This window comes from Asterias amurensis, chromosome 1 (genome assembly GCF_032118995.1).
Source record: "Asterias amurensis chromosome 1, ASM3211899v1".
Classification (NCBI taxonomy): Eukaryota; Metazoa; Echinodermata; class Asteroidea; order Forcipulatida; family Asteriidae; genus Asterias; species Asterias amurensis.
Window position 1 is genome coordinate 37,421,007 of NC_092648.1, and position 8,855 is coordinate 37,429,861.

Here is an 8,855-nt window from a genome sequence, read left to right on the forward strand (position 1 = left end):
TAAAGCATAGGGCCAGAATCCTACACAGTGCTAAAGCATAGGGCCAGAATCCTACTCAATGCTAAAGCATAGGGCCAGAATCCTACTCAATGCTAAAGCATAGGGCCAGAATCCTACTCAATGCTAAAGCATAGGGCCAGAATCCTACACAGTGCTAAAGCATAGGGCCAGAATCCTACTCAATGCTAAAGCATAGGGCCAGAATCCTACACAGTGCTAAAGCATAGGGCCAGAATCCTACTCAATGCTAAAGCATAGGGCCAGAATCCTACACAGTGCTAAAGCATAGGGCCAGAATCCTACTCAATGCTAAAGCATAGGGCCAGAATCCTACACAGTGCTAAAGCATAGGGCCAGAATCCTACTCAATGCTAAAGCATAGGGCCAGAATCCTACTCAATGCTAAAGCATAGGGCCAGAATCCTACACAGTGCTAAAGCATAGGGCCAGAATCCTACTCAATGCTAAAGCATAGGGCCAGAATCCTACTCAATGCTAAAGCATAGGGACAGAATCCTACACAGTGCTAAAGCATAGGGCCAGAATCCTACTCAATGCTAAAGCATAGGGCCAGAATCCTACTCAATGCTAAAGCATAGGGCCAGAATCCTACACAGTGCTAAAGCATAGGGCCAGAATCCTACTCAATGCTAAAGCATAGGGACAGAATCCTACACAGTGCTAAAGCATAGGGACAGAATCCTACACAGTGCTAAAGCATAGGGCCAGAATCCTACTCAATGCTAAAGCATAGGGACAGAATCCTACACAGTGCTAAAGCATAGGGCCAGAATCCTACTCAGTGCTAAAGCATAGGGCCAGAATCCTACACAGTGCTAAAGCATAGGGCCAGAATCCTACTCAATGCTAAAGCATAGGGACAGAATCCTACACAGTGCTAAAGCATAGGGACAGAATCCTACACAGTGCTAAAGCATAGGGCCAGAATCCTACTCAATGCTAAAGCATAGGGCCAGAATCCTACTCAATGCTAAAGCATAGGGCCAGAATCCTACTCAATGCTAAAGCATAGGGCCAGAATCCTACACAGTGCTAAAGCATAGGGCCAGAATAAAGCATTAAAGAGGAAGAACCTTAATCAATGCAATGCAAATTAAAGTTGACAAAATTAATTCAATTTAATATAAAACAGGTTTATTAAAAAAATCCATCGCAATTACACAACTGAGTTCCACATATTAATGTCAAATAATCACATAAACAAATATAAAGGTCGCGTTTAACCATAGAGCTATACATACTGAATAATAATAATAATAATAATAATCTACATTTACATGTATATAGCGCTACTTGCTCTGTGTTTTGAAGCCACCCTGGGCACAGACATGTTTAATGTGTTGCATGACTATGACAAGATTTTAATTCACATTGACTTTTTTTTTTTAATTCGGCGTGTGCCCTTTCGTACGCAACTGCCCATTAGCGTCTGTCTGCGCTACAAAAACTTAAAATAGTATACATGCCTTTTAAACATGACGCAAATGACGCTTGCAGTTTGGATGTCATCAGCAGATTGTGCGTTTACATTCGCTGCACCTTTTGGTTCGATGATACATAGAAAATAACAAATGCACTATCATGCAAATAGCCGTACAATTGCCGTACAAAATATCAAGCTTTTTTGTATTCGTTTGTACATGAACATTTGATGCGCCGACACGGCTTCAAAACTTTAATGCGTGTATAATGGGGTGTTAGCGCTCTAGTCACATCAATATATATAGCTACAGTATATGCATTTAACAGAAATCTGTCATAATAATAGAAAGTGCTTCCAACTTAAAATTGTTTTGAACTTAAACCTTTTTCTTGTGAGAAAATTGTCTGACCAAGGTCCTAATATGGGTGAGCATTCATTGCTCACTCAAAGTTATGTATCCCAAAAACCGTTTTTGTGTGAAAATGTGTTGAACATTTTAAACAACATTATTTCAAAACTCAAATTTTAAACGGTCAAAGTGTCTGTAATTGTATTTTTGTAATGTTTTTTAACAAAAGGGCATTTATGATTCGGAATAAAAAAGTAGTGACTCATTGATAAATGTCCGTTTAAACCTTGCAGGGTCATTGCCATGCGCTCAAGCCGATCACACGTTACAACCTGTCGCTACCCTTTTATTCCCATATTAAAGGCACTGAACACTATTGGTAATTAACTTGGTAACAGGTAAAGGTGAGCTGTTGATAGTATATAACATTGTGAGAAATGGCTCCCTCTGAAATAACGTAGTTTGTGAGAAGAACAAAAATTTCTCACTCAAATATTTGATTGAATTCAAGCTAGAATTTTGCATCTAAAAGCACATAACTTGAGCAACAAGGGTGTTTTATCCTCCATTATACTCTCGCAACTTCAACGACCGAATGAATAAAATTTTCACAGGTTTGTTTTGTGTGCATTATGTTGACATACACCAAGTGAGAAGACTGATTACCAAAGGTGTCCAGTGCCTTTAAAAGTTACATTGAATGTTTTTGCATGCTTTATTATTATTATTTTCAACCATGACATTTGGTCATTGATATCAACATCCAAATAATATAAAAATGGTCTAGTAGTAGCTAGGAAACTGTTTCATGTAACATACATTATAGTATAATGGACTATCATTATTTAAAGGCAGTGGAGACTATTGGTAATTGTCAAAGACTAGCCTTCACAGTTGGTGTATCTCAACATATGCATAAAATAACAAACCTTTTTTTCTCAAAAACTAAGGCACATCAGAGGAAGCCGTTTCTCACCTTGTTTTATACTATCAACCTCTCCCCATTACTCAAGAAAGGTTTTATGCTAATCATTATTTTGAGTAATTATCCAATAGTGTCCACTGCCTTTAAATAATAATAATAGTAATAATAAGACTTAAAATGCGCACATATCCACCCTGCTGGGTGTTCAAGGCGCATAATATGATTGAGTTTTTTAAACGCGTTTTACACAAGTACAAAATAAACATTTTTTAACATTAACTGCAACTTGAACATACTGTATTTTGTAGTATTCATGTCAAAAGTAACATTTTGACATGGGTATGTGATTTTTGTATACTTTTGTTGTTTTCCCCAAATATGAAATGAGGTTTCTGTCCCACAATATTTAAAATCTGTAGAGACTATGCAGTGTGCATGAGAACTTTTACTGACAACTGGTCTGATACTCTTGTGTACCACCAGGGGGACTGTAGCCTTCATTGCTTCATAGATCCGCATTCAAAATGACTGGAAGGTTTGACCAGCCTGCAAATATCCCCTTCCAGGCGCTTCGAATCACGGCTCTACCAAACTAGTGTCTAAGCCACGAAGGCCTTGACAAAAGGCTAGTGGGACGGAGGAGTAGTTGCATTATTTCATGGTAGTCCAGTACTGCTTGAAGGTTGATTTCTACATTTATACCTGCAGTTGGATATAATAAAGTAAAAAAATGGGTGAATGAATGAATGAGTGGATAGATAGACGGATGAGTGCATGTAACTCAGAAATAAAATATCAAAATTTTTGTTATTTATTAATTTAAATATTTATTTGCTTATCTAATTTCTGGTTTATTTATTATTTGTTTATTAATTGATCGGTTGTTTTGATTGCTTTATTCATATTTAATCATCCTTTTATTGATGTAAAGGTATGTATGTTGGAAAAGGAGTTAGTTTGATTAACTTTTCGTTGCTTGCGTTGTTATTTTATCAATTTGTCTGTTTATTTATTGACCTATTTTTTTGTTTATCCATCCATATTTTGATTTATTTGTTGCTGTATTTCTTGTTACATGTACCTTTCCAACTATTTATTCATTTACTTATTGTTACTTTTTGTTTACATTGTTTTGATTAACAATTTGGTTATTTATTTATTTATTTGCTTGTCTAATTTCTGGTGTTTGTTTTTGGTTTTGTTGTTTCAAGTTGTGCTTTGTGTATACAGATTATTTATATTTACTTTTAATTGTTTTTATTTTTCCAAAGAGAGTATATAATATAGTGAGTTTGCCTCCCTATGTGAGTGGATTAACAGGTGTTCGAGCTACAGAGTGTTTAATTATACTTTTGTTGATCCTGCCCCTGATTTCACGAAGCGCTGCGACGCGTCGCAAGTGCAAGTACTATCAACACGTCGTAAGTTGCGCTGCGTATGAAATCCATTTCATCAAAGTTATGGTGCATTGGATACATCGTAAGTTCCTTGACAACGGGGAAGAACACGTTGTAAGTTACGACTACCCATAGGGTCGTCGTAAGAATGCTATGTTTCATTTGTTTACGCACAAAATGCATGAAAGGACATAACAATTACCACATGTAACTTCCGTGAACCAATCGGGAAGACACTAGACAACAAATGGAAATTTACCTTCCCCCCCCCAAAAAAAAAGGACGGGTAAAAGAAAACAAACACAGGCATAACAAAGTACACACAAACTTAAACAACTCAACCAATTAATAAGTATAAACCAACCAAAACAACCCAAACCTAAACGCTGGTCCGAAATGGTTGAGTGTCTGCCATCTTGAATTAGGCAGTTTCATCAAGTTGATTTCACGTGTACCAAAACACACACACACACAGCCCCGAAAAAAAAGAACGAAATGTAGTAAATCATAACTCACATTTTGTACAACTCACAACTATGAGACTTGACAGCAGGCAGGAGCATTCTCTCCTCGTGCTTACATTTCAAAAAGTTTTGAAATCAGATAAATAGTTTTGGAGATATTGTAAAAAATAGAGAGCAACGACAGAAACCGGATTCTTGGCCTCGCGTGTAGCGCCCATTCGTTTGTGCATGACGTCACCTTTGAACCCCGTGGACAACGGATTTCGGAAATCTTCGGAAAGAGCCGAAGAAGCCCGAAGATGGTTTTTTACGATGAGGGAGCATATGTTTACACAAAATGAGATAACGATTACATCATCGTGTAGCCAATAAAACTCCGCACATGGTACATCTAGTCGCATAGCTTTTACCATGAAAACCTACATGTATTTTTGTCGGCGTTTTCCGTTTTTTTAATCAAGATTTCTTCCTGAGATAATTATCAAAATTGAATGCAACTTTGTCAGTGCTAATTCCCATACTTTTAAGATTAACTTGTGAAAATTTGGTGTAATTTGATTTTGTATATTCTTCTCCCTCCGAGAGGTTTTGTTCAACCATTTCTTGCAAAGTTGTCCTAAATACGCACGTGTACATGTACATCGCACAGTCTGCAAACCTCCCCATTGGTAGAGGGAGCTTGTCATATAGTGCGCCCTCTTTTGCCATAGGCTGTGCGTTAAACTTGGCCGTGGCCGATATGAAGAAAAACATAACAAATTGAACTTGAACACAGGTACGTTTTTTGGACGATCCACGCTCATTAAAAACCTTATATCTCTGCAACCAAACAATAGATTTCAAAATATTAAATTGATTTTGCCTCCATATAATACACCTTAACAGACCACATCTTGTCAGAGAAAAAAATCACCTGCATTTAATTTTACTGAAACTGCCTACTTGAATGAACTATAATACACGACTGTTTCATGACCAAGCTGTAAATAACATAAAACAGCCGCATAACTTTAGCAGTTCATCCTCGTCCAAAAGGTTGTTTTTATTAAGATTGAGAATAGTTTGTATTGTGACTCGTCGCGCTTACGACGTGTTTGGTGAAATGGATTGTGGAACTCGTCGCAGCCGCGACGTGTCTTAGGTCTGCGACGCATCGCAAACCCTACGATGCGCCGCTACTTGCGATGAGTTTCGTGAAATCGGGGGGCTGGCCATCACATTAGGGTTGTTTTGTAATTTCCTGTGCCGTACTGTTTGTCTTGCTTTGTATTTACTTTTGTTTTTATATTATTTATTTTACATACTGTCTGTTTGTATATTGTTATTGTTTAATGGCCAAATAAAGAATAAGAATAAGAATAAGAATAAGGGATGACCTAGCCCAATAAATCGGTACAATCCACTGGGTTGGGCCATGTTTATGGCATGTATGACAGTATATTGATTGATATTTTATTATCATTATTATTATATGGGTCTTTTCGCACTTCCCACCTGTTCTTCTCAGAACATCTGGATCCTTTCCTTAATCCCTTTCCCCCTCTCTTTTTCTATAAATGGATATGTATTTGTTTGTACTTGTTTTATGCCTCTGAAGAAGGTCCGGATTGGATCGAAAGCTAAGGCCAACTAGCCTATTCATTATTATATGGGGCTAGGATACTATTGTAGGATGAACCATGGAGGTAGAATTACACCTCCATGGATGAACATGACATGTTATTTGATAATGGAAGTCTTAATTAATTAAGTATCTGATATAAAATAATTGATGTTGATCATTTAAAAATTTGAGAGTGACCAGTTAAGACCACCGTGCACAAAATCAACTTCTTACCGAGAAAAGATGTCCATCAATGTTTCGGATCGGCATCATAAATCACCAAATCCGCGTCAAAACTAGCTGTGGACGACGCTTGCGACGACGGCGGACGAGAGGGACAAGAGCATGCAGTGTACAATGTACATGTAATGTACAATGTACATGTAATGTACATTATGTATGTGTGTATGTGTATGGTATGGTGTATGCTGGTACTCAGTTATTTTTGCATTGGTTTAACACAGCGATGTGAAGAGTACCAGTTATATAGTGAGTAGAGTAGAGTAGAATCCTACTCGTACATGTACCATAGGAAATCTGTTCACATATCTTGCACCAATTGACCCAGCAGTGTGAAAACCTGGAATATGGAATATGTCGTGTAGTTCTAGGTGCGAGACTATAATTCAGTAATCTTAACTATTTTACGAAAAGTTTCATTATACAGGTTCCTCCTTTCAAATTCGTTATCAAATAGGGAACAAACAGTTTGAATCATTGTATGAAATAGTTTTTAAATTGATTAAGCTGGGTTTTTTTGTAAAGGGAAAATTTGTAGTCAGTTTATAGGCCATGGGCCGAAGGGCAAAAAGTCCTCTAGAAATAGAAGAATGCTGCAGCCCCAGGGGTGAAGGGGAGATCTATACATCAAAATGTAGGGAATGGTGTCCTCTTTAAGAAAAAACAATGTTCTCAAAAAAATACTGGTTCGCAAGCGAGAAATCCAAGATGGCGGCTAAAACTCAAGATGGCGGCTATTTATTTGTAGAAATGTGTAAGAAACACCCTAAAATGAACAGCCTTTATACAAAAAGTTGTCCTGTTGCATAGAAATTATGATTTGGAAGGATTTCACAAAACATGAAAAGTTCCCGTTTACAAAATGGGTGCCATTTTTTTGTTAAATAGCGCATTTTTAGCAAAAAGTCATTAATTTACTATAAATACAGTCATTACATGCACAACTTTTGCATGCTGTGAAGAAACTTTGTTGAGCCGAGTATAAAGTCATTAGTTTTCCCTAACTGGCATACATGAACTAGTTTTATATGCTTTGAAAAACCAGAAATGGGGGGGGGGGGTGGATAATGTGCCCCCTTTAGTCTGGGTTAGCCACGCCCACCAAAAATTTCAAACATCACAATTACAAATGTACACGTCTCCTGCAATATTATGAAGGGGTAAATATTTTGTGAATTGCATAATTATTTTTTACAGTATGTACAGGTAAATGTAGATCATGGAAGTTACTCCAGGGTCTGTGCCCCCCCCCCCTTCCCTGACAGAGACTTTTTTAGAAGGAACCGCTGGCATAAATATGGAACATTTTAATAATATGGCGTTTTTTCATTTTAATGATTTAGCTATTATAAGGGAAGGTCGAATAGAAGTCATGGCTGACAAGAAAGAAAACCTGAACTAACGCCCTGACTAGCCCAGCACAATTTTAAAGGGCAAGTTTATTCTCTAAGCCATCTACGTGTTTGGAAAAGAAGAGTGAAATCATAATTTGAATTATACATGTAGGAATGACAGTGAAGCCACATAGACAGTTCTATTTGTAATTTTCACAAGACACAGGTGCGTCAAACAACTTTGTTAGTGTATGTAAAGGCCTAAAGACAAATATAAAAAGTAAAACCGGTACATACTCCGGTGTTTCAGATATCTGTAATAGTTAAGACGCAATCATTGTAAAACAAAGAGCACTTTTATGGAACAGGCTATTCTAAAACAATTGGAGGCTTATTTTTGTTGTAAACAAACATTTGGACTGGAGAGAGGGAAGGGCGTTGGATAATTGGTCGGGGGGGGGGAGAAAGGTGTGGTGAGGAACAGCATGCATCTTCCATGAAGTTTCCCATATGTATGGTTTGCCTAGAAGCATTCCAAGTGAGATGCTGTAGTTTCTCATAACGTGTGAAATGTCATATCTGTGTTAAATCATAATTATTATTACGTACAATTTAATGCCGGCATGTTATATGTTTGTGCAAGGCATTAGTTATTACACAACGCCTCATTTATATGACTTGGAAGGGGCAGATGGTTGAGTTTAATGGAGGGGGTGGGGGTTGAGGGGGGGGGGGAAGACACAGGTTTGCTCAAACAGTCTCCAGTCAATTAACGTTGTGTAGACTTGTGTGCAGGAAATTTGAAAGTTTTCCATTCTTCCGTATGTGTTGGACTCTAAGTGAAAGGTGATGGACATTCGTGTTTATATGTTAGGTTAATGTCTCACCCCTTTCACTTGAGTCTTGTTTCTCTATGTGTTTATTCAGCCAAGTATTGCTAGTATCTTGAGCCAGTCTTTTTCTATAGGGTCTGGCAATCTAGATCGTATAATTTGTTCATGTCAACCGTGGGCCAGAAGTGGTGGGGCTGGGAAGAGTTTTTTGAGATTCATAAGCATTTCCTTCCAAGAGAGACCGTTTTAGAGTGCAATGATGGATC

The 8,855-nt window shown here is 37.6% G+C and overlaps 1 long non-coding RNA gene across 1 annotated transcript; it reads right to left on the reverse strand.

The window, feature by feature from the left end:
• Positions 1 to 1,957: 1,957 nt before the first annotated feature.
• LOC139941492 (uncharacterized) lies at positions 1,958 to 6,738 on the reverse strand. Its single transcript, XR_011786604.1, has 2 exons — positions 6,417 to 6,738; positions 1,958 to 3,420 (listed from the first exon to the last, which is right to left on the reverse strand). It is a non-coding gene; the product is annotated as an uncharacterized lncRNA (long non-coding RNA).
• Between the last annotated feature and the right edge of the window lie 2,117 nt (positions 6,739 to 8,855).